We start from the raw sequence: 26,561 nt of genomic DNA, 5'->3' as shown, positions 1-26,561 counted from the left end.
AGTACGACGCGTTACGGTTCTTCATAAGCAAGTTCCCCTGTTTCCGGAACAAACAGTGACTTTCCCACATAAGGCTCCTCCGCTTCCCTTCCCGGCAGCAGGCAGACCTGCAGGGTGACTGATTTTGATGATAATAAAGAAAAGCACACTGTGTGTGCACTGGGGAAATAATAAGAAAATGATTTCTGAGTGCTTTGGAGTGGGATTCTTAGGACCTGCATCCTCACCTGGGGTTTCTCAGTGCTCTTTCCTTGCTGCTCTGTTTGATGCCCATCAGCTGGACGTCTCCCCAAATAGCCAGGCCCCAGGCAGTTGGTACCAGGAGCACATCAGCAAAGTGCAATAAGAAAGTTAGGGAATGTTATGACAGATAAAGGCTTTGGGATGGTATAGGGCGAGCAGGCAGGTTTAGGAATTATTGTCCCTAATGAATGAGGTGCAGTGAGCTGGCAGCAGTGGTGGTCACTGGTGGAGATGCTCACTGAGACTCCTGGTGTGGGTGGGTGGAAGTACCCTCAAACAGCCCTGCTCTGTTCTCAAAATCAAAGCTAAATAAAGCCTGGAACACCGTGTCTGTTCAGAAGCATTTCTCAGCTGTTGAGGGCTTAGCAGCAAGCCTGGCCAGGGGAGTGTCGGTGTGGTGTGTGATCTCAGGGCTCTGATCAAAGCTTGCTGATTTGCAAGGTCCTTTTTTAAAATCGGTGATGGGAAGAACACAGGCTTTGCTATCTGCCAGTCGTGGAGGTTATTTAGAGTTACCCAGTGTCCTCGATTGCAAGAAGCCCTGGCTGGCAGTGCTGCCAGCAAGAGGCAGCCCCACACGTGGGGTCTTCCAGGCTTCAGGAAGGCAGTCGGAGCAAGGAAACCTGGGCTCAATGTTGGCTTGTTAATGCCGGTGTTTGTGATTTCTAGATGGAAATGTGCTGTGTGGCTTTTGCATATTAACGGACTTGCATATTGGGCAGTCTTTTAGAATTCAGATGCTGCTGAAGATATATATATATATATATAGAGAGAGAGAGAGAGATGTTTTTTTTTTTTAACCTCGTGTCAGATATGCTGAGGGTAAACAGCTCTGCCCTCTAGTGCTGCTTGGCAAAGCTGTTAAAACCGAGCACGTCGGTGATGCTGGGAAGGTGCCTGACCCAGAGCACCCCTTGGAGCACACAGACCCCTGGGGCTGCACAGGGAGGGTGCTGTGGGAGGGCTGGGACCCGGCAGTGCCAGGTGCTGGCATGGGGTCTGGCACACAGCGTGGCACGTGGCACACCCTCTGCATGGCACCCACGAGGTCACATCTCTCTTTTTCACTCAAGCAACCCTGCGAAGCCTGATATTTGCTCTCCCATAATGTTTATTATGCCTTTGAGAGACATGCAGAAGAGCTAAATGATGAGCAGCCATTTGAGCAGCTTGGCTCTTTCGGCCCCATAAATAATGAATTCACTGGTGTGAGAAAACACACGCCCAGACACAAACCCGTGCAAAGCCTTGCAGATGAAAGGGAATAAGAGCACAGAAGCTGGAGATCCGAGCGCAAAGTTCTGTGCCAGTAATTTGGGAACTGCTTCTTGGAGACAGAAACTGTCAGTGAGTTAGGAGTTAATTGCCTCAAGGGGAGACAAGCATTTAGAGATGCCTGGGAGTGCTAGCTGAGGTTTGAAGTGATAGCTTGCTACCTGCCTGGCTTCTGGGGAGGGCAATTAGTTTGAGCAGGATGTTTGCTTTATTGTCTGCAAGTCCTGTCTTAAGCAACAGCTGAAATAACTCAGCTGTGAGTCAGCTTGTGTGCACGCTGGCTCCCTGAATCTCAGGAAGGTGCAGAAATAAATTTTGAATTTGCTGGCCAGCTTCAGCACGGTTGGACTGGGTGGTGTGGCTTCAAAGAGCCTGTGTTTCTGGAAGTTTTCTTTTAAGAAATAACAAATAAACAATACCTGTGTTGCCTCTGAGAGTACATACAACCTTTTGCAAACACCAGGGCTTGGTTAGCCCCAGCACCCACGAACAAGTCGCCGGTCTGGAGGGGTGAGGACTGCAGAGCAGTGCCTTGCATCAGGGGCACAGCCCATCCCGTGCTAATAGCAGGGAAGAGCTGGCTGCTTCTGCTTCACTGGCAATAAACCAGGCAAGCACAGTGGTGAGGGAAAACCAGGTGTCTGCAAACCTCCACTGCACTGGGTAAGGTGAATGAGATGCAGGGGGCTCACCTGGGCAGACTTAGCAGTGGCTTGCTGCCTGGAGAACAGCATCTTTGTGATAACTCTGTTAATTTATCTTCTGGAAAAGAGCAAAGAAAAGCATACTAGTTTTTAATTAGTCCTTCAAACATGAGTGCTCCTGGACAGCCAGTGGGAGCACGCAGGCAGTGGTTTGATTTATGAAATGATGAGATTTCAATTCTCTGATCCGTCTTAGCTTGATTTGTCCAGATAACAGCTAAGGCATGTTCATAAAGTTTGATCATCAGCTTACAGCCTTGTCTCACGTGGCTTCATGATTCAGTTCCCAAGATGAGATTATCATCTTGTGGAGCTGGGAATTTGTTTAGGGAGGGATGGACAATCCAATTTGGAAGCACTTTACCCCTCGGTGGGTAGTGATGGTTTGGGGGAATCTCATGCAGAGTTTCAAGATACTGAATTTCAGAGCTTAATAGGGGCTTGCAGCTCTCATGTTGGCATTGAAACCAGATCTACTTGACTGTTTCACAAATAGCCCACATGTGGGGTTGGATGCTTTACTAGTCAGAATACAGTGATTTCTTTTTTTAACATTTTTTCCCTGAAACCTAAGTTTTCTATAAGTCCTGATTGGCAGTATTTTTCAAGTTTATTTCTGAAGCAAATGAAGCCTACAAGATCACGTTTTTTGAGCTCCCTCCTCCTCCCTATGGATTTTAGGCTTGTTAGCCTGTTTAACCAAATTTGACTGTGGTTGCAGGTGTGGTGGCCCAGGTGGCTGTGTTGAGCAGGGACCTGTCAGTGCCTCTGGAGAAGGAGAGGCTGCTGCAGAGGGTTCCTGCCAAAGGTGACAAATGCAAGTGGGAGAGAAGGAGAGATTGGAGAGAAAAAAAAAAAAGGCATTAGTAATCCAAAAGCTGGTGAAAAGTTCAGCCACAGCTGCTTCTTGGTAACTGTCAGATCCCTCCTCATCCCTCTTTATCTATTCCGTGTAAAGATAAAAGCTCAGATGTAAATGCAAATAGAAGGTAATTTTGCAGAGCATCGTTCCTACAAGCGCTACATTCTTTACAGGATGAAATAATATAATTAGAGAGATAATAGCAGAGAGAGGGAAACGGAGAGGTGTGAGCAGAAAAAGAGCAAATAAGTTTTCAGCCAAGTTTCAGAACGAAACAGAGCTAATGAGGTGGAGCTCATCTAGATGGCAGCAGCAGGCATTGCTTTTCTACCAAGAGAAGTGAGGTGCCTGGAGAATAAGAGTTAGTAAATTGCCAGGCTGGTGGATGGGGTAGAAAGGTACAAAGAGCCACCAGAGGTAGCCTGAAACAGCTGGGGTGTGATGGATTTATATATACTACAGTTCATTCAGAAGGAGTTCCTGATACTGGGCAGCTCACTTAAGATCCGTTTACTGGAAATGACTGGCACAGAGCTCATAGGTGAGAGCTTGTGTGCACTGCATGAGACTGGGCAAACTGGAGTGCTCCTGGGGGTTCCTCACGTCAAGAGATAATAACAAATGCTTGAATTTCATATTCACAAAAATGTGCAAAAGTCTAAGGACAATGAGCTGACTTGCACAGACACCTTCTGATACTTGGACAAGGACAGTCTCCTGCGATCCACAGGGAAGTTCCACCTAGAGGACTTGTGCGGCTGCCTAACGCAGAACTTAAAAAATGCACCATTCCCCTTCGTTCACAGGGGAAATACAGTACCTTACCACCCGACCCTCCTGAAGCTGATGTTCGGAAGACCCCTGCTGCTGCTGATTCTGGTAAGATATAGCCAGAGGAAAAAAGGATAATACTATTTTCTGTCGTGGGCATGGCTGGTTTTACTGAGCGTTGGGATTACACAAGATGTCCTCATGACCTTCCATGGTCAACATGTCTTAGAGCTGAAGAGACAGGGCAGTGCATGACCAAGAAAGGGGCCGTCTGCTTGGGCACTGCTTAGAGAGGTGGAATCTTTCACCAAAAGGCCAACCCACTGCTTCCTTCCAGCCTCTTTCTCCACATGGAGATTTGTCAGTGGTCCCTGTCCCCCAGGACCATCTACTGCTCTGGGTGTGACCAGGAGGGCATCCATTGCGGGACCGAAGTCCAAGTGTCCTACATCATGAGATGGGCACGTGCAGGCAGTTCCTGCCCCCCGGCACACGGGCATGTCTGCTGTGTGGTGAGGACCCAAGGTAGCTGTGTCCTGCTCCTGTGATGGATGTAGTTGTGTGGTGGGGTACGGATCCCAGATCTGAGGGAGCTGGAGCAGTGGGATGTCCCACATCTGGGAACAAGACTTTTGATAACAGCTGGCTGAAGACTCTTTTTAGTCAGATGTGGCCTGCAGACTCACCCAGGCATACAAGATTTGCCAAAGGAAAGGCTCCCTGCTCAGCTGCAAGCACAACAGGCCTTGCATTCCATGCAAACCCTTAATTACAGCCATCATGGAAAGCTGACTTCTTTGATTGAACTGTAAAATGAGAAGTTGGTGGCAAGGCCTATGTTTTGCTTTTGTATCTAAAATCCCAGTGCTAATTAGATGTTATTGAAGCAGAAATGCACTTTTCCCCTGGCCAAATCATTGGTTGAAATGCATTTTTACCCTTTCACCTAGAGTACTTGAATCTGGGGAATAGTGAGACCTTGTGCATGCTTTCTTGCATGCTCAAACCAGGTTGTAAATTTGAAAGTTACTCTTTAAAATCTTGATTTACCTAGTGTTAACATGGCCTGTGCTCTCCTCTTCCAGGTTCCTCCTGAAGGACCTGTGGTGATTGATGGGAAGCCGCCAAAACACATTGTGTCACGTCATGAGGAGCAGAGGACAGCCTGGGACTCTCATTCCCCCTTCTCTTTGGGGGTGAAGAGCTGACAAAACTAAATGGACATGCCACAGGCACTGGAGTCTGGGGAGATGGAGGAAGAGCAGAAGCCCCTAGCAGTGTTTGAGACACTGAAGAATTGCTGCCCAGGGACGTACACCTGGATATCAAGGCCTTTGTTTATAAGAGTGATTGCTTTGCCATGTCTCCTCGAGGACCTGGCTGAGCATCCAAAGAGGGAGCATTTGCCGTCACCTCTAGCAGAGGTGGGCTGGCCTATACCACCTGTCTGCTGTGGTGCTCTGGGTGTCTGCACGTGGTGTCCCATCACCAGCGCTTCTTCCTCTTGGGGGTTTTGCTGCCCACGTATCTGGCAGCTTCAATTTTCTTTGCCTTTTCCTCTCCTCCTGTACTTGGACATCATTAGAGATCTGTGCAGGGACAGTTCTTAGGCTAATGGGTTTCCTTCAGTCCTGGTACCTGGGCCCTTTCTTTCTTCATCCTTTCTATGGCCAGCAGGTGTGGAGACTGTGGGCTCTGCTCCCTGACCCCGAGGCCAGGCACTGGCAGTTTAGTGACACCACCAGCAGGGCTAACCTTGGCTTATAGCACAGCTTCTCTGCATCTCTGAGGCTTCCATCGGCCTGCAGGTCCACTTGCACAAACATGAATGAGAAAACAAGCACAGCATGAGGCTGCGTTTATTTTAAATCTTGGGGGCTGCTGGCCCCAGCCTCAGGGGGACATCCAGGTCTCCAGACTGGGCTTGCTGGGAGCAGTCCTGGGTTGTATGAGAGCACCAAGGGACTGTGCGATGGCATAAATGATTTTCCTTCCTCTTACCTCAACCAGGAAAGCAAAGGTGGCGGTACTGCTGCTTGGTGGCTCTGCCAGGAGGGAAAGCAGTCAGCCGAAGCCATCTCCCGTGGCTCCCCTGCAGGCCCGGGGTGCAGCTGGAGTGTTTTGTGCTGTTTTGTGCTCTGGGCTGTGCATCAGTCGGAGCCAAGGAAGCAGCTGAATGGGGTGGGGGCAAATGCAGAAACTGCAGAACTGCTTTAGGTTCATGTGGAAGCCCTAGGAGAGGGGTTTAATATTGTTTCCTATTCTTTGCAGTTCTGTCTGAGGGCGAAGCTGGAGTCCTGGGCTTGCAGGGGAGGCAGCTGCTGGCCAGGCACCTGTGCTGGATATTGCATCCTTTCCCATGTGCTCCTTGCCTGCTCTCAGCAGTTTCTGTGCGTGCCCACCAGAGAGCATCCCTGGCACAGGGCTGGTGTCTCTAGAGACAGAGCTGGGGATAGTAGGGCTGGGTGTGAGACCAAAGCCACCTTCCTTCACCCTTTCCAGCCCTGATACCTCGCCCAAACCTGAGCTGGATGGAGGTTATAGCCCTGCTGTGTGTCCAGGGCAAGGGAAGCATCCCGCTGGCAGGAGGATGTGCTGCCATGTGAAGTCCTGCGAAAGCCTGGCTCTCCTGCAGCAAACACACAGTGTCTGCAGGGGAGGACGGTGCTGGGGGTTAGCAGGGAGGGTCTGCCCAATGCATAAGGAGCAAATGGGGGTTTGGGCAGAGCCTAAACTTCCAAAATTCAGATGGGTGAAGTCCAGTGCGTTATAGCAGTCTCCTGAGTAAGTGCACAGACAAATCTTTTTCTTTTTGGTGATTGTTCATCTCAATGAGTTTCTTTGATTGAGTATGGAGTTGGGTGCCCTGGCACGGTCTTGTGTGTGAGATAAATATCTAGTGCTCGGTGTCTGGGGAAGGCAGAAACCTGTGCTTTCCATGCACCTGCGGCCTTTGCAAGCATCACCTAAACTTCAGCACTGGCCTGAAGTCCCAGGGTGGGCAGAAAGCTTTGGGCTTAGAGGTAGGGTTCGGCTGTGCAATGCTAAATATCTCACCTCGGCTCTCGCCCTCAGGAGGCAGAGATGGGCAGGAGCTGTCCTGCCCAGCACAGGGGGACGGTCACCTCCATCCCTGTGCTCAGCTGGACATGTTCCTGCAGGTAGCTGTGGGTCAGAGGGACGTGGCCCTGCTGAACTGCAGCCCTAGTGCTTGTGAGATGGGCTTTGAAGGAAAGCTGAGGAACGAAACAACTCGGCTATTTTTATCCTTGCACCAGCCCGGGGATTTCAATTGACAGGATTAGTTATGAAGCCAATATTATGAGTTTAACTATAAGTGAAATAACACAACTTCTGTGGGAAGCGGAGTAAAAGAGGCAATTATGCAGTAGTTTAATAACAGCACTCTGCTGGCTGGGAAGCTGAAAACTTACAGTTGACAGTAATTAGATTTTTTTCATTCTTCCTGTTAAATAGCTACAAAAATTACAATAGAAATTAATCTGGTTCACTCCTGTTCCATGCTGTTTTCATCATCCAGTCCATGCCCGTTTGGCTTTCAGATTATTTTTGTTCTATGTTTTTCTAGTCTTTGGTATTTTAGAAGTGCAGAAACAGTACTTAATGCTGAAAACATGGAAAGCAACATGAAAAAGGAGGCTGGGGGAGTGGGCGGTAACCCCACCAGAAATGCAGGAGGTGTTTGGATGGGCAGTGAGGGCTTTCCAAAGGGAACTGCCAGGAGTAGCAGCCAGACTTCTAAGCGTCCATGCTTAGAGGGGTGGGAGATGTCGGAGCCCGGCTCTTTGCCAGACTAGTTTGGAGAAGGTCCTGCATGGTCTCTAGGGCGTGCAGGGCTTCTTCTCTTCCCAGTCTTTGCAGCGGTGTGTGCTGGCATCTCATCTCCCTGCTGTCTCCATCCCAGGTGATGCTCACCTGTCAGCTGCCCTGTTTTTGAGCACTGTCCTCTTCTTTTTCATGTACAGGCATGGCATGAGAAAAAACTTGATGCTAAAACCCTGAATTACTTTAGCAACTGTGTACTTCCAAAATTGTAGGGTGGAACTTGATGAGCCAGCAAATGTGTGACATTTCGGCTGCTTATGATCCTAGCTTGAAAGTGCTATGGAGCATGAAGGAAAAAGCTCTCAGGTTTGCGCTGTCATCATTGAAAGCTCAGGATGGGATATTTGCTTGGAGGCTAAAAGTATTCTTCCTCGTGCTTTCATTTCTTTTATGATGCAAAAGAGCCAGGTATGATTAATGGCATCGTGGTCCTGATGTCGTGAAGTGACACGGGATTGAACATGGGGTTGGGCTTTGTAGCTCTGATGCCTGGCAGGATCTCTGACACGTGTAATAAATATTTTCTGCAGCAGCACACCCAACCTCACAGCAGAGCATCTCATTTCTTTTCCTCTACTGTGGCGGGAGCAGCACAGTTCAGGTTCACACTTGTGTTTTAGCTTTAAAACACTCTGGAGATGCCCAGATCCATTAGAGGGGTAAAGGCCACCTGCAGGTATGTTGCAGCCCCATTTGCTTCTGCTTCTCCGCAGAAATACGCTGTGCTCTTGGCAGATGCAAATGTTCCAGATGGTATTGTGAAAAGTGCAAATTAGAGATTTGATTCCAGCCCATCTTCACTTTAATGAATCCTGTCCAGCTCTCTAGCAGAGCTGTTTTTAAGCTGCCTTTAAAATGCATCCCATCTTCTTTCTGCTACCCCTAAATCTGCATCAGCTCATTCCTCTGTCACTGGGCAGAGCACTGCCGGGCACTGCAGCCTGCCATCCAACCTGTGTGCCTTCCTGCACGTCATTCTGCTGCTCGGACAGCCTGCAAAGGTTGGATACGATCCATCCATCAGGGTGTCCAGCTGTCCCGGTGCTGGGGCCAGGTGCCAGTTTGGGGACCTCGCAGTAGGCTGGGTGGCCAAGGTGACGAGTGGTTCATGGAGCTGCCAAGGTGTGCAGGGTCCTCTTGCAAAGCCATGGTGGAAGAGCCAGGAGGCTGAAAGGAGTCACCCTCTGGGTTGTCCCCTACCTGGACCTGGATTTGGTTGGTGAGGTAGGGAGGGGAGAGCTGTCATCTCCTGCATTAGCTCCATCTGGAACGGCATGTATGCTCCCAGCCATGTGTTGTGCTGATGCTCACACGGTGCCCCAGTCACCACCCTGCATTAGCTTATTCCAGCATATTTCTGTGTTACAAAATTAGATCCATTTTGCAAATTGCTGCTGCACTAGTAATTGAATTGAAGGGGTTTTTTTTTGTTTTTCCACTTTTTTTTTTGCACTGGAGTAAATCAGGAATAAGTCAACAGAATCGAGCCCTCAGTGCTTTCAGCAACATGCTCATTTAAATTGGATGCAAGAGGGTGTCTGTGTTTACATTTGGCCTGCCAAGAATCTCTGTTTCAGAAACTGGCTTACATAATATGTCAAAATTGGTTTACTCATTAGCATTGCAAACAGCGTGAAACAAGGCGCAGATTGATAAACTCGCAGCAATATTTGCATCCAGAGCCGGGCGGCGCAGGGGGAGGGGAGGTTCATTAGGAAATGTTCCATTTCCATGGGAAAAACAAACGGCTTCCAGTTAGATCTCAGACTTTGTTAATTTTCTGTCTTCCCAAACTTAAATAGAGGTTGAGAGGGAAATGTGAAAAATCTCTGCTGGCAAACGGGCAGCCCTTGTGAGTATTCCCTGGGCTGGTGGGTTATCTGCAGTGGCTGCTTCAGGTATATTTTCGTTACAGCACAGCTGGGATGGAGGCTCTGATAGTACTAATTAGGTCCTGCAAATGTGGCATGGGCGCTGATGTAGCTGCCTGCTCCTGCTTTAGCCTAGCCAGGCAGGCATGATGCAGCCGCGGGCAGAGCTGAGGACAGTGGTGCCATGAGCTGGAAGGTTTTCAGCATAGGTCCTGCATGGTGGGATGTGTAAAACAGGGCTGCTGGGGTGGTATGAGCACACGTACCAAGAGTAAAGCAGCACAGTAATAAGCGGGTCTAAGTGTACCCTGTACTTTTGGGCACCCTCCTTGCCCTTCCCATCATAGCATGTGGGCTTTAGGCACCTTGCGCTGGGCTGGGAGATGTGAGGGGAGATGGCAAAGTGCAGATGGGAGAAGAGCAGCCCTGTCTCGTGCTGTCCTCCAAGTCTGCTTTTCTCCCAGGGGAGGAGGATTTTCTCAGCAGGCTGCAGCCCTCAGGGTCACTGGTGTCACTGCATCCCTTCCAGCTGCTCCGGCCAGGAACCCTCTGCAGGCAGGGGCTGAGGCTCTTTAGACCCTGGAGTGGTGCAGCAAAGCTGGCAGAAATCTGCTGGATGTGTACAGCTCTGCAGTGGTATCTAAAGGAGTTTGGAGCTCAAATCCCATGAAGCATTTTAGTCTGCTCTGAAACTCCCAGCTTAATCAAAAGTGGAAAGCTCTGATAGAGCACGGAGAGGGACGTGTCCTAGCAGTGCTGACACTGGCAGAGCCTGGTTTTATGCTTGGTGATGTAAAGTGTCCCATCCAATATTTCAAACGAAGTTTTCCAAAGGAATCTAATAAAGCCAAAGCAAGCACCAGTGCTGCAGGGCCTGCTGCATCCCGATGAGAGTTTTGCCTTATCAGCAAGCACCAATGCATCTGCTGTCAGCAGCGTTAGACCCGATCCATTCATGGCGTGTCACAGTTTGGGATTAAAAAAAAAAAAAATCAAGCTTGGGTCTCCTTCCATCACGGAGTCTGTGTTGCAGCGTTGTTTGGAGGAGCTGTGGGACAGGATGGGGCATCACCTGCTGCCACCCATCGTGCTCTGGCTAAACCTGCACCCTCGCGTCCTGCGCAGGTACCCAGGTGGGCACGTGTTTTGGAGGGCCAAGGCCTGGCAGCTCCCAGGGGCACCTCTGCAAAGCTATTTTAATGGACGCTTTTCAAGGCTTTTCCGAAGACTTCCGTGAGGTTTTTAAGTAGCAGCAATTGTGTAGCTGTTTGTAATCCAGAGGTGGGGTGGGGAGGGAAGATAAAATGATCCCACCAGAAAACGAGAACGAGGGCTGCTTGCGTTTCGCTTACGGTCACGCCTTGCAGCAGGAGGCTGGTCCGCGTGAGATGCAGCGAGTTTCGGTGCCAGCTGTAGACCTGAGCACAACGCAGAAGACCGTGGTTGTCTGATCGGTGTGGCTGCGACTCGGGTAGGCAGCACGCACAGCAGCAGGCAGGTGCTTTCCCCTCCGTTCGAACGCACCAAGCTGTGGAGCAGCGCCTCAGCATCTCTCCCCGGAGAACTCGCTCGGCACCGTGATGTCTCCTTGCAGCGCTGGCTGGCAGCGAGCCGCCTCTGTTGGAGAGGCAGGGCCGTGGTGCCAGAAGGGACATCTGGCAGCGTGGTGGTGCGGCTCCCGCTCGTGGGAAACAGGCCCAGAGGTTCGGAGCTCGTCAGGGGCTGTGTGAGCATCCTCTGTGCCCGGGCTGTGAGCATCCAGTGCTGTGAGTGCCAGCCCCAAATGGACAAATTGAATTATCAGGTGCATTCAGTCCCCTTGGCTTTTATCTTTATGTTTTTCCCTGTGAATTCCAGCTCTCCTGGCACAATCTGAATTCCAAACTGCTACGGAAAAGTAAATGCGCTCAAATTTTGCTCTGCGGAGAACTGCTGTCAGCCAGCAGGTATTTCTGTATGCCAGCATGTAACTTCTGTCTCCAAATAAAAGAGAAAGTTCACGTTGTGTTTCATCTATTAAGTCACATGCGTTTGTTGCAGAGTCTGGAAAAGAGGGCAAAACAGTGATAAACCCAGGGCTGGTGGGGGGAAAAAAAAATAGCATGGAGTGTGAATCACGGTCTCACTTACACAAAACACCGCTGGGGCAATGGGCTTGCGATGAGAGCCGGGCTCCTTGCAAAGAGAAGGAGCCATGGATCTGTCTCGTGCCAAGGTCTGAAACCTGGTGAGGGGTCTGCGGGGACGGGCTGTGGGGTCCTTGTGTCTCGGTGCCGGGGCAGCAGGCGTGGCAGCATCCCAAAGACCCGGTGTGCAGCTGCCAGAGATGAGTGCCGCTGGCAAGCAGATGCCTGCGTGTCGGAGGCAGTGAGCTAAGCTCCTGCTGTGCTTTCCTCCTCCTCCTCCCAGCAAACAGAGGCACGGTGAAGGTTTGGTCTGGGTAAATTAATAGCACAGAACTTTTCCCGTTTGGTGGAAGGGAACCTGTGGGTTCCCCCTAGGTTTTCTCTGACGCTAAAGAAGTGGAAAAAGCACGAGTTTGAGGGAGATGCTCTGGAGGTCCAGTTCTGTGAGGGCACGGGAGAAGCTCAGTGCACGTTACAGTAAACGTGGCCTGAAAGGTCTGATCCCCTTTCTGGACGGGCTCCTTGCTGGAGCTGCAGGCAGCTGTCTGAGAGGCAGTGAGAGGCACGGCAGGGAGGTCTGCAAAACACAGCAAAGAGCCCCCAAAAGCCAGCAACGAAGGTGCGCTGCCCCGGGGGCAACCTGCAAGTGTCAGATTCGGAGGCTCTTATAAGCTGAGCCCAACTTCAGCCCAGCAGTGGTGAGGTGCTCCTTTCCCCAGAGCGTGCACGCAGAACAAAGCCGTTCTGCATGCACCGTGGGGAGGACTGGGCTGCATCTCAGCACGCCGTGGTGGTACCTGCACCGCAACAGAGCAATCAGCCTCTCGCCACGGGGAAAGTATTAGATTTCTCCACTTAGGCTGTGTGTAGTCATTGTCTAATAATATGACCATTTTGCTATCCCTCCGCAAATAAGGCTGAGGCTGCTGCCTGATTGGTATATCAGCTCACTTTCTCTCAGCATTGATTTTCTTGCTCTCCTTATTTGCTTCATAAAAAGAGAGGCAAGGAGCTGGTGCTCGCTCCCTCCCTCCCTCCCTCTCTCTCTCCCTCTCCACTGCGAGAAGCTTTTGGGAGCCTTTATTTTTAGTATGAGACAAACCTTGCTTTATTTCAGGAGACGCAAGTTGGATTATAAATCCTTTTGTAAATGTGTATGGTGATATTTGCTCCGGTAAGTTATATGCATATCTATTTATTTGTGTAACTGTGCTGTTTTGGGGGAGAAGTGGGTTTTTAAAGGAATTGCAAAGCCCACCAAATTGTTTTTAGCTTTGGTTTCTTTGTACTCTCATGCTGAGCCCAACTGTTCCATGGTTTTTAGATACATTGAAATATTTTTGGTTTGTATTTTGCATTGCAGAGGGGGGGGTGCCTGCTTTGAAAACTTGTTTTGCACTTCATTTTACAGCAGAAATGTGGAGAGTGAGGATTAAAGGAATGTTAAACGTAACGCTTGTCATGTTTCTTCTGGCACTTTTAACCAAAGGCTCCTCGAAAATAATGCAGCAATATTTGATACAAAAAAATCAGTTAAGAGCTATTTCGTATCGATCAACCTGAAGCATGAATATCTGACTGCACATTACCTTGGAGAGATCAATCTGAAGTACGGCAGGTGGGCAGCAACGTGCTCCTCACCAAAACGTATTATTGAAATAAAGAAAATCTTTAAAATAATTAAGAGCATAGCGTTCTTTTCAGAGTGTAATATCGTTAATGTAGGTCAATAGACTGTTGCTCTGACTTTCTGCTCCCTGCCTCTGCTTTGTACAGCTCAGCAGCCTCATTCCTCCGCGCTCTCGGCTAACTTGGAGACCTCTTTGTTACCTGTAAATAACAGCGAGGTGCAGTTATTTCTCTCTCCCCACCATAGCTCACCGTGTGCTTTCCGGGCAATGCCTGACGGTGATTGTAACAGTACGGCTGAGGAAAACAAGATGTGTAGCTGTAACACCTCCAGACTGCATGATAAACATTTGAATTCGCTGCTTTATATTCATTAATTTATCGGCACTTTGATTCTTTCATACTTGAATCATATCCCTGGGAGTCGATCACGTCGGTGCTTCACAAGTCTTTAAAAACTCCATGAGCTGGAGCTGCTGTGAGAACAGGCTCGAGTATTTACCTGCTTGGAAAATTCACACACCCTACCCGGAATAATCCACCTACTCTCCTGATCCCAGGGCATGCTAATAGGTGCTTGAAGTGTGCTCCAGTAAGAGAGTAACTGGCTTTATTAAACCCATAAGAGAAGGTAAGGATGTGTCTGGCAGCGCAGGCTGAACTCTTCCAGAGCAAAATTTCAAATTGGCAATAACTGCTTAGTCATTTTAAGCTGCTTTTGGGCAAGCTTAATTGTTCCAATGTTTTTTTTTTTCTCCAGACGGAGGAGTTGCACTTGCCTTCCCACCTGTGTGCCCAGCAGCTGCAGGCAGCACTGGGGGCTGTGCCCACTCTGCAGCCAGCTCCCGAGCCCTGCTGGTGGCTGCTGGAGCAGGGAGCCTGTCCCTGGGGCTCCGCTTCCCACCCCAAAACAGGATGAACGTGTGCCCGGTTCAGTTTTTTTTTTTCCATTTTTACATGATTGCTGTTTCGTAAGCACCGTGTGTATTTATACTGCATAGCTTCCCATGAGCGTGTGTGCTCGGCACAGTGTTGGGGGACAAGGTGCGTAACCATAATGGTCGCTTTCCCAATCTAATCTTTTTTCCCAGTCGTTTAATCTCTCAGGTGCGGAGGGCGTGAGTGAGCAGCACGTATCTCACACACTTTCTAAGCATAATCCTGCCTGCCTGAGGATTGCTTTAAGCATTTCCAGCTTTGCCGAGCCTGAGGCATGTGGCTTAGCGCAGGAACCTCCAGGTGAGCAGGAAGGTGGCCAAGGAGCACGTTTGGGTGCCCCTGGAGGGGAAGGGGCGGCTGACATGAGCCGAGGAGCGTGGTTCCTGCCTCCAGCCCTGCAGAACGAAAGGGCTGGGGTTTCTGTGCCGCGTAACTCATCATAGCAGGGGTGCCAGACTTCCCTGAAAGCTGGGCATGCTGTGGTTAATTAAGAAGATGGTTTGGCTTGTCTTTATAGATTTGAAGCAGGAAAAGTGGCCAGGGCTGGTTGGTGTGACTGCAGGCAGGGCAGGGCTCACCCTCGCCAGCAGCCGAAGGAGTAGAAGGCCCTTTGTGAGCTGTGTGGTTACATCCATCGCTGCAAGGCTTTTCCTTGGCAGAGGACGTTGTGGCTCAGCAGAAATGATCCCTCCAACCCCCACATGCTCTCTCTACAGGATATGGCCAAGACAAACTCGGGGGGACAGCAGAGCTTGCCCTACTCCCTGTGTTGTACATACAAAAGTCTTCCATGCTCATGGTTTTCTGTCTGTCGCCTTTTGCCCATCCTGGCACTGCAACGTGTGGTCCTCCTCCACCTCCTGCTCCCTGGTGGTGGCAGGTCTGGGGGTGGCTTCTCCCCATCTGAGCCCCCTCGGAGCATCCTCTGCCACCTCTTCTTGACCATGCCCAAAGAGCTTCACACACCTCCAGGGCTGAAACCACAAAAGCTGTGCCAGTAGGGTGGAGGAGCTGCTGTCTCTTTCTGGCAGGTGCATTAGGGTTTGGAAGGAGGTAGAAATGTTATTTTGGGGGAGCTAAAATGTTATTTTTGGGGAGGTATCTTGGGGAGCTGCTTCTCCTCTGAAACGCGTCTTGTTGGCTGTGTGGCACCTAGCAGCTCAGTCAGTTCCTAGAGAAATTCCTTAAGCTCTTAAAAGATTGATTTCTTAAATATCTCCTCCTGAATGCCAGATATTCTTTTTTTAGCCAAGTCCTTGGAAGACTTAATGAATACTTTCCTCACCTCTGTTAATCCTGTTCAGATCAATAGGTACTCCACGGGGGGAAAGGTATTTTTGTTGATATTGGATAGCAGCTGCCTGTCACTGCTGGTGATGGCAGGTGGTGTTTTATTCGTCATGTCATTCTTGATTAAGGGTTCTTGTACAATTACATGACCATTTTTTTCAGAAAATATTTCCCTGTATGTAGGATGGCAGATGGCAACTTGACCCAGAGGTTGGTCTTTCTTGATTTTGCCTTTGGGCTCTCTTTCCTTCAGCAAGCTGAGCACGAGTCTTTTCAGAGAGCAGCGTGGTGCCCCTCATTGATGCAGCATGGTCTCGTGGTGGGCTGGGGGCTGTGGGGGAGGCTGGGGTCCTGCAGGGGCAGCATGGTACAGCACTCGCTCAGTTGTTGCTTCATTCGGTGTCTGGTGCAGGTGGGGAGGGGGCTGACTCTTGCTAGTCAAACCAAACCCTTGATTTGCAAAGTGGTGACGGTCCTTTGCCCGAGAGGATGCTCAGAGCCCTTGAGCCTGCGATGAAAATCCTCTTTGCTTTGGTGTCTGGGGTCAGAGACGTGGCAATACTGTGAAAGTCTTCAGCCTTCCTCTCCTGTCATGTCCAACTATTATTTTGGAGGGAAAAAAGGAAAATGAGAAAGATGTGGTGACCCCTTCTGTGCATACAGGGGAAGAGACAGGTGATCAGCATGGGGTTCTGTCTCTGCAGTGTATCCCTTTCCTTTCCTTTCCTTTCCTTTCCTTTCCTTTCCTTTCCTTTCCTTTCCTTTCCTTTCCTTTCCTTTCCTTTCCTTTCCTTTCCTTTCCTTTCCTTTCCTTTCCTTTCCTTTCCTTTCCTTTCCTTTCCTTTCCTTTCCTTTCCTTTCCTTTCCTTTCCTTTCCTTTCCTTTCCTTTCCTTTCCTTTCCTTTCCTTTCCTTTCCTTTCCTTTCCTTTCCTTTCCTTTCCTTTCCTTTCCTTTCCTTTCCTTTCCTTTCCTTTCCTTTCCTTTCCTTTCCTTTCCTTTCCTTTCCTTTCCTTTCCTTTCCTTTCCTTTCCTTTCCTTTCCTTTCCTTTCCTTTCCTTTCCTTTCCTTTCCTTTCCTTTCCTTTCCTTTCCTTTCCTTTCCTTTCCTTTCCTTTCCTTTCCTTTCCTTTCCTTTCCTTTCCTTTCCTTTCCTTTCCTTTCCTTTCCTTTCCTTTCCTTTCCTTTCCTTTCCTTTCCTTTCCTTTCCTTTCCTTTCCTTTCCTTTCCTTTCCTTTCCTTTCCTTTCCTTTCCTTTCCTTTCCTTTCCTTTCCTTTCCTTTCCTTTCCTTTCCTTTCCTTTCCTTTCCTTTCCTTTCCTTTCCTTTCCTTTCCTTTCCTTTCCTTTCCTTTCCTTTCCTTTCCTTTCCTTTCCTTTCCTTTCCTTTCCTTTCCTTTCCTTTCCTTTCCTTTCCTTTCCTTTCCTTTCCTTTCCTTTCCTTTCCTTTCCTTTCCTTTCCTTTCCTTTCCTTTCCTTTCCTTTCCTTTCCTTTCCTTTCCTTTCCTTTCCTTTCCTTTCCTTTCCTTTCCTTTCCTTTCCTTTCCTTTCCTTTCCTTTCCTTTCCTTCCATGCACAGGCTGTCTGGGTGGAAGCTGTCCCACCACCTGAAGAACCACGCCGCAGCTCACCTCTCACCAAACTTCCCCAGCACCCTGGCAAAGCAAATATGCTGCAGCAGGCTTGAAAGCTGTAAACATATGGGCACTAACAACAGATTAACTGAGTGATTTAGTCTAAGGGGCCTGGTAGATTACCATAAAATTTATCTTAATTAGAAAAGCAATCAAACTTGCACAGAGTCAATGAGGATGAAACATCCCTGTTGGCAACAGTGAGCGCTCTGTCCCCCAGGCCAGGGGATGGGGTTGTTGATGGATAAGCCTTGTGCCCACAGTGAGGGTTTTGCTGCTGTTTGCCCACTTTGGCTATGGGTGGAAAATGCCTCTCTGCTGAATTATTTGTTCTTGGACCCATGAGAGCATCCAGCGAGCTGCTCGGAACGAGGCCAGGGGTGAACTTGGACTCCTCCAGCAACAACAACAAAGCAGAGGCTGCTGAAGGTGAAAGAACAGAGCATTTGCACATTTTTCTTAAAAATGTGTGCAATTACCCGGAGATATTTGAGTGTTTGCCATGTATAGCACAGCTAGTCCCAGATAAAGGACTGGGGCTTCTAAGTGCTACCATAACACAAATAATTAATAAGTCTATCTCCCTCACTGTGCCCTCTTCTTCCTAGCGAATATGACCATAATTAGCTTTTACCTGATCCTGAATTTATAGCATGTTCAATTGCTTTTTTCATTTTCTGCTTGTGTTTTCTTTGCTTCCTTATTTTATCGGCCCTGGTTTTATTCCACAGGCCTGAATCTGCAGATGTAAAAGCTGGATAATCATCTCCAGCAGTGCAGGTATAAAGATTGCAACAGCCAAAACCATATTGATGCATTTGGGTTTCGAACAAGCGCCTGCTTTTTTCTGGGTTCTGATAGGATTTGAAGTACATTGGGAAGTGGCACAGAAGATACACAGCAGCTGCTGGCAGTTGAGAGAAAGAAAAACATGCCTGACTATTTCCGAATTGCAAGTATTTTGAAACACGAAGGAAATGGGGAGCGTTCAGGCAAGGGGGTTGCCAAGTTTTTCTGTTATCTTTTTTTTTGTGTTTAGAAACAGGTATAGCTGCCGATTTCAGGGAACACCAGTAAGAAGGCATGGAAAGAAAAAGAGACAAGGAAGAGGTGTGAAGGAATATGGTCTGGGTGAGGATGGAGAGGAAACAGGGACAGCTTAAGCTGGCCAGATGAAGTGTGTCAAGAGCTAGTGAGATATGGAATATTTATTATTTTTTTTCCAATTTAAGGACACTGTTATTACTGTTCCCTAAAAACGTTAATGTTTAGGTGTTGCTCTTTATGATCTAGTGTCAGGAAGGAGAGCAATGCCATCTCTGGGGACAGTGTAAGAGGAGTGGAGGAAAAGAAGAGGGAAGGGAGCTTTTAATGTTGAAAACGGTTCTTGCTCAAAATGTTCCCTGTGAATTCCCAGAGCTCAACAAGGCAAGCATTCATTTATAGTCCATCGTTTTAATTATTAGAAAAGAAATTATTTTTACCATGTGTGCTGATAGCTAGCCAGGAGCAAATTCTTCTTCCAGCCCTTTGCATAGAGGCGGGTGCTGAGGTCGGAGCTGGCGCTGATGGAATTTTCCATCCAAAATTGCTCTGAGACGAGGGGATTGGTCCTGCACAGGAGCCTGGGCACAGCTCGAGCCTTCCTCTGTCACAAAGGATGCCATGGTGAGGTTGGGCTGGAGCAAGAAGGGCACCTCTGTGATGGTCAGGACACCCACCATGGGTCTTGGTGGCCAGGACTGGCTGCACACACATATTGCCTGGAAAAGCAGCCATGATTTCCTAAAGGAGAACCTCGTTCCCAGTGGTTCTGCTCGTAAGGGTGTTGTGAGGCTGAAAGACTGAAAAAAGACGTCCAGCCATCATTTCAGGGAGCATTGCTGGGGATGTGAGGAGGACGTGAGGCCTCATTGCTTAGCAGTTTGAAAGCACTCTCAAATCCTCATGGGACAAAGCTGTTGCGCTGGATTATTCGTCCCAAGGGTTCTCTGGATGCCTTCCCAAACAAAATAATTCTCACCCATTTCCTTAAGTCTGCTTGAGAAATGAGACAGAGCCGAGTGCAGGCATGCGTGCTGGCGGGGCGGCGGGTGGAGAGGGAGCAGATGACACCAAGTGGCTTCGCAGCAGCGCGGGGAGCCGAGAGGAAGCTGCTAATGGCCTCTGATGAGCACGGCCATGATAATAATGAGGTTAATGCCCTTTCATTCACCCAGAAACATCTCAGCAAACGTATAATCCCTGCTAGTCAATGGGCAATCATTAGGTCATAAATAATACAGCGTGATTGAAGGACAGGTGCCTTTCCTGTGGTAATCATGTGGAGTTGCTCCTGACCCAGGGAGGGTTTCGCTGCAGCCCCCACGCTGCGCTGCGCTGCGGGCACCCAGCCGTCAGCGCATTTTCTGGTCAAAGGAGAGCTCCCACCTCTCGGTGCCACATGTGGCAGGCTGTAATCAGAGCAGGAAGATGCTCCTCCGGCACTCAGGTCTGCCAGGCAGCGCTGGGGCGGGTGGAAAGAACAAAGATGCAAATTGGATAACGAAGCAATTACAGCAGACGGGGAAGGTGCCTTGTCCCAGGGCAGACGGTGCAGCTACCGTGTACGACACTTTTTTTACAAACTGCATGTGTATTCCACTGCCATCCAATGCTGCAGGAGGTATGGGACCATCATGGCTTTTGCTGAGCCCCTAAGGGACCCCCATCAGGGGTGTCAGTGACATTAGGTTCTGGGGCACTTTCTCAGAGTGCTTCATGTGTGGACACTGCTCAGCCATAAGGTAAATCCCTGTGTTTATTGGAGAGAGTAAATCCGACTTAGTAATGATTTGGATCACACTCCGTATGCAGTTATGTTATATGGTGGGCTGTTTTAAACCCAGATGTTTTTAAACCCACCAGGCAAGCAAGGAAACGAGCAACCGTCCAACCTTTTTATTTTTATAATTAAATGTTTACACTCATTACACAGTAAGTCCCATATAATCAGACTCTAATGCCCGCAAAAAAATCCCATGTTTTCAACAAGGAGCAGGGACAGAGTTGCATTCACACATGAACTGGAGCAGCCTGGGGGTGGCCACTCTTGGCACTGGGGCACCGTGGCAGTGAACATCCCCGCCGAGAGCATCACAACTGCCTTCTTGTGCCAGCAGGCTGGAAAAGTCTTCAGGCCCAAAAAGGAGTGCACGTCTCCGCTGAAGTGGCATATGTCACAACATGAGTTATTCAGGGATCGCATGCACAAATTAAACAAATCTGTCTCGCTTTTGCTCCCACCTCCTTAGAAGAAGAGGGTAGGGATGTGGAGTTAGGAAGGCAGCAGAGGAAGAGCTGTAACTTCCAGGCTGCTGGGGGGGAAGGAACTGCAGGCGTTGGCTGGGCAGAGCTACAACTCTGTGTGATACATCCCCAGTGAAGCAGGTGCACACCCACCAATTACTCAGGTACTCATAAATCTGTTGGCGGTGAGTATCGGCGCGTTTAGTTCTGTGGTTTCCTTGCCGACCTGTCACTGCCCATGTGCAAAAGGCAATTTATACAATAAGGCTACTAATAATAGTAATAGTAATAATGAAGCAGGTCCTTGTAGATGTCTTCAATTATGTCAAACCTTTGGCAAGTGGTTGGAGGGGCTGGAAGAGCTTAACATCTCTGCCCTGCTTGTGCAAGTGGCTTTGTTCTCTGACAACTTTTCATTTCACCAAGTCCAAGAAGATGTCGAAATATGTCTTTATTTTCTGCCAGTTAACTCTTCCGTGCAAGCTGCCAACCTTAGCATTAGCTTTCAACTTTATGGCTGACCCATTAAACACGGGATGAAACATCTCATCAGCTTGCATTACATTTTGAACTTAATAAATAGGAAAGGCATTACACAGATTCTGTCTGGCCATCTGGAGGAACAATGTTCTTTACCTCAACGAATGGCTATCTAATCCTCTCATATACAGTTGGGTTTTATTCCATTAAAATATAATGAGAAAAGACTACCATACCATTATGTGGCGGGCCTAAATGGGATTTTTAGAATAATCAATGAAAGATGAGTAAAATAGATAAAGATTTTCTTCAAAGAAAAAGAGAGAAAATTGTCTCCTTGGGATTAAAGTATTGTAGAACTGAATTATTATAACATGATCCTCACTCACTAAAAATACCCCAATTTCATTTCCATAAATCTTTCCATTTAGAATCAAATTAAGTATTTTTTTTTAATTTTAAAAACACGAGGCATTAAGTGAAATGCTGTGCTTTAAACAGAGGATGCTGCAGGGCCCCTGCCCACTGCAGGGCTCCTACCCAGTGGCACTGAGGATGGTCTCCGCAGGTGCCACCAAACCCAGCCCAGGGATTTGCTGCCACAAATGGCCCAGGGAAAAGCCCGGCCACGTGGGGACATTTTGGAGCCCGCTGTGAGGGTCCTGCTAGCCTCAGGGATGGAGGACGGGGTGTTTTTAGGCAATGGCTGTCCTCGCCACACTGTGTGAGAAAAGCCTGATTTGCTTAGCTCAGTGCAAAGCCAGGCAAAATTGTCGATGCAAGTATTTTCCTCTGACACAATTGTAGCTGCATTTCCATTCCCCTTTCAGAATGCACTAGAAATGAAGCCTGGTACCCAAGTGAGAGCTATGAGGTGCTTGGTGTGAGATCTGGACAAGCTGTGTGTGCCCAGCCCCAGTGGTGACCCCAAAAGTCCTGTCCCAGCTGCCACCACATCCTGGAGGTTGTGGGATAGCTGCTTGAGCGGTCTTTCACCAACATGCTAAAAGTGAGGCAATGATGGGGCACACAACATTCACAACGTGGGGTTCCTCCAGCCCCACACCCTCAAATATTCCCTAATCCCCAGGCTCCTGGTCCAAGCAAGCCAGGTCTGGGCAGGCACAGGCTTGCTTTTTGCAGTGCTGCTGGTTATTTCTAAGAGGGCACACTAAATCCTGGCAATTAGTGGACAATTGCTCTAGGCTTTATTTTTCAGCAGGAGGAGAATATATTTCAGCTCGCTCCCTGGATAGTTGTTGGAGGAAAATGAGCCCTGCTAGTCATCGCCTCCCCCCCAGCGCTGCGTTGGCTGCAGTGCTATCCACCTCCAATTCATCAACCAGTCAAACTGATATAATTAGGAATCCCAAAGTCAATAATCTGATAATCTCCAGTGCACGAAGGCTTGTACGTAGGAGAAGTGATTCCAGGAAGTCTGCAGCTCGGATCCACGCAGGAAAAATGCCAGATTTTAAAAAAGAAACAGGCAGGCAACTGGAGGAGAGAGCGCTCCCCAATTTTTCACCGGTGACATATTTTGGGCCATCAGCTCTGCAGTAAATGTTTTCCCGTAGAGTCATTCAGTGCCTTTGAATCTCCCCTTTACAGTCTTAATAATGATGTTCAGTTGCCGGTTGTGCTCCATAAATAAATAATCCAAGTGAAGGGAGGCAGTGCGCGGGGCGATGCTGGCTGCAGGGCACGGGGGTGCTCCCTCCCCCTGGCCCCAGCGAGCAGAGGAGGCACAAAGCCACGGAGCTCTGGCGAACACTTTTCAGTGTGTATATTATGGGGAAGTCTTACATCCAAAAGCCCTGCCAGAAATACATGTCTTTGTGAAATGCTTTCAATGTGTAAAGTGACTAATAAAAGAGGAGGCGTTTCGAGAATTGCTTGCTGCTCTTCACAAGTGTCAGAATTCCCCCTCAGTTTCCCAGCACCGAGGCAGGACCCAGGGCCAGGAGCTCTCCTGGTGGGTTTCCGGCAGCTTCAGTTCCCTTTTGCCCTCCCGGCCCAGTAGAAGCGTTGAGGACCAGCCCTCATCGTGGGGTGCATCCCCAGCCAGCCCCGCAAAATCTGCCAGCGAGCTGCCAAGGGCTGCTGCACGGGGCTGGTGTGATCCCAGGCAAGGCAAGTGGCTTATATAAAAGTTTCATCAATTTTAAATGACAGCGTTATCCTCCCAACAGGATGTTTTAGTGCAACGTGCTCTACGTAAGCCTTTTAGCTCGCCTCGCTGGGAGCTGCTCTGCTTTCTTCTGGTCCTCACGGCAAACCTGTTGAGGGGACTTGTCTGAAAGCCAAGCGCTGAGAAGTGATAGGAAACCGTCCTGTTTGTCACTCCTGGGGCAGGAGGAGACGTACCTGGGGTCCCGTGCTGTGGCACTGCCACCTGCCTCAGCACAGCAGGGACCAGCTCCTGGCGGTGCCAGCCCCAGGCACCAAGGGGAGTGGGGCTGAAGCCTCACTCCAGGGGCTGCTGAAACGAAAACCTGGATGTGTGCATGCAAATAGGTGCTTCTGGTCGGGTGGCTGCAGGGGGGACCCGTCGTGGGGTGGCCAGCAGCTCCTGACCAGAAGTAAAGAAGCTGCTGGCACTGCACTGAAGCTGGAATCGAAGAGAGGGCTTCCAGCCGATGGGCTGGTCTTCCCGTCTTTGCCTGCCCTGGACGGGTGTGAGCTGCATGTGCTCTGCTGGGAATTATACTGCTATTTTTTCTCAATGTGCTAAGTGTCCAGCTGATCTTTAAAACATGCTAATCTGATTCAACAGGAAAGACATTATGACTGCACAGTACCGTAATAAATTTCTGTTAAGCTAGGCTGTGAGATTTACCTGGCTTCCCTACAAAAATATGCCAACAGCACCGGCCAAGGCTGCAAGGTCACGGGGAGAATATCATCGTTAGAAAAGCAGGGGATTAATTAAGTATTAATACCTACATCTATGTGCCATTCAGAAAGGCACTGCCATCTTCAGAGACATGCTGCCTTGTTAGAAATGTGTCCAAAATCTCATGGAGGGTCTTCCAGCCGGGGCTGGGCCAGAGGTGGGCAACATGCACAGGCAGGGATGCGATGCCCCAGGGGCACGGTGCTTCTCCCAGCTGCTCCTCGGGGAAGGCAAGCACGGTGCTGGCCCTCAGGGCAGAGGCCACATAATAAATAACCAGAGGTAAGCACGCAGTGGGAGATTGACCTGATGTGAAGGGGAAAAGTGATATGCATGCACAGTGCAGATGGGACAAGGGCTGAGCGTGGATTTATAGGCAAAGAGTAAATAGGAACATAGGGAAACGCTTTCCCCTTCTCCATAAACTTTTCAATTTCAGACAGGCTAGATTCAATAAAATTATCTTGCATATGGAGGTTTTATTGAATCTGGCCCATAAAGCTCCCATTATGGGGTTTACAACTGCCATTTACACAAATCCTGATATAATAAAATACAATAGTGTTTACAGCATTCCTGCAACTGCCGCAGAATTACAGCACGCACAGAACCCACCAAGTAAATCTTGGCTTAATGCACCAGGCGATCCACTGGCAACATAAAGCAGCAAAACTTGGGGGGGGGGGGGGAAGAAAGACAGAGAGTTGCTTTGCCAAGAGGAGAATTATGCCTGCTGCTTGGCCAAGACACCCTGGGGAAATACTCAAGATTTAAAGTCTTTGCCCTGCTCCCCCATGAAATAAAATTTAAATGTGCTTCCAAAAGGTGCTGCGTGGCCTCAGCGCACAGCTGCGAGCAGCATCTGACCCAGCTGCAGCTGAGAGCTGGGCTGGGGCTGGCACAGCCCTCGCTGGAGCTGGGTATAAAAATCTCCAGCTGGTGCCTTTTCCCTTCCCCACCTGTTCCCACACTGTGGGTGCTGCCTGGGTGCTTGTAGCGTAGCGTGTGCTGAGCAAGGATAGAAAGTGGTGGGCAGCCCTGGTGGGATGTGGCTGCAGGGGGAGCAGCAGGAAGGGTTTGCTGAGCAAGAGGAGGCATCTGAAAAGCCTCATGGCACTCAGGGTAAGTGGTGCTGGATCTGAAGGGACTGAGGTTGTGGGGGCCTGAGTCTGCTGCCGAAGATGCTCCTTAAGGAGAACATCCTTTCTGAGGAGGAGTAGTCTGAGCTGTGGGTTTTGGGGTGGTGCTTTGGCCCTGGTGAATAAGCATGGTGGCACACAAGCTAATTTCCAATACTCCACTAAAGGAGGTGCATTGAATTGCACGTCTTTCTTCTCCCTGTCCCCATGCTCAGAGCTGCAGGTGATGGCCGTTCATTTACGGTAGGCCTGTCCTGCACTGCAGCCCTTCGCTTCTCTCTTTATTGCAAGCCATTAATCTTTGCGGCTCCCTATGCATCTGCAAAACACTTGCATTTGCGACTCCATTAATTAGGCCAGAAAGCAGGTCAGCCCTAATCTCTCCTGTTCTCCTTAATATATTGTTTTCTGACATTGCCTCACAAATTGCAGTGAGGTGATTAATACTGATTTTAGTGCTGTTCCACATGTAGAAGGAGAACAACACTTTGTATTTACAGAGGAAATGTCTGGTTTAGGATTAGGGAACACTACTCAAGTTATGGCATGAAGATTTATTTTGAATTACTTAACAAGCCAATTCATAGTAAACTTCAGCTTTCTTTTTTTTATTTAGTAAACCCAGCTTAAAAAAAAAATCAATCACAATTTTATCAAATTTCTTTATCATTAGGCACCTAAACACCTTTGCAAATCTGCCCCTAAGTGATATGCAGTGGAAGTGAGTAGCAGGGTGGCACCTTGCCTTATTTTCCCAGGCGTGTGCACTGCTCTGTGCATCGTTCTTTGGTTGCCCTCCTTTCTTCTCTCAAAGCATGGTCTGCTCCCTGCTGGCTCCAACCTTAGCCATCTTAAGGTGGGTGAATGGTATTGAAGTGTACATCTGTGCTGGGGAAGCCGTGTATTGGATATTTTTCCAGATGCATGCACTTTGTTTCCTTTGGGTTTCTCGCCTCTAGTATATTTAATTGTGACTGTGACTGGGGGGCTACTTGTTACCATATCTGACCCACTGCAGATCTCAGAATAGCTCAGTTAAAGCTGATGTACTTACTTCAGGTCTATACTGATGCAATGGGAACAAAGCCTAGCCTGTCCTTTAATTTAGATCACAGTTGTGTAAGTAAGCTCTCCCCACTTTTGCTCTGGATATTCCAAGGCAGCCTGCATCAGTGAGGTTTTTTCTTCCTCTGTCTGAACACCTGAAATAACTATAAATGCTGATGTGTCTGTGGCCTGCCCAAACCCTCCTTTACCTTCTCCTGGAAGATTAAGATGTGTTGTGGGTTTGCATCAGAACCACCCTAATTCTTTGTTCCTGCCCAATTTGCCTGAGCTTATCCTATGTCTTATTTTTATTTTATACTGTTTTGCTGAGCTTCAGTTTATGGCATCTATGTATCTATCTTGAATTATAGTAGTAATTTAGGATAAATATCAAAAAGTCATCTTTTTTCTCCCCAAGCTTTACATTAAATGGAATAGGGGCAACATGAGCAACATGACTGTTTCATTGTGCAATGGGATGATGGCCATATGAACTGTCTTGGTCCACTACTGCTATCCCTGCCTG

At 48.8% G+C, this 26,561-nt stretch overlaps 1 protein-coding gene across 1 annotated transcript in view; it reads left to right on the top strand.

Annotated features, from left to right (window-relative positions):
- SYNPR (synaptoporin) overlaps nucleotides 1-26,561 on the top strand; it is a 93,244-nt gene that overhangs the window by 42,684 nt on the left and 23,999 nt on the right. The window lies entirely within an intron of this gene.

The sequence above is a fragment of the Cygnus atratus genome, chromosome 10, assembly GCF_013377495.2.
Source record: "Cygnus atratus isolate AKBS03 ecotype Queensland, Australia chromosome 10, CAtr_DNAZoo_HiC_assembly, whole genome shotgun sequence".
In the NCBI taxonomy this organism is placed as follows: Eukaryota; Metazoa; Chordata; class Aves; order Anseriformes; family Anatidae; genus Cygnus; species Cygnus atratus.
Note: the sequence above shows the minus strand (reverse complement) of the source record. Positions and strands in the feature narration are given on the sequence as shown.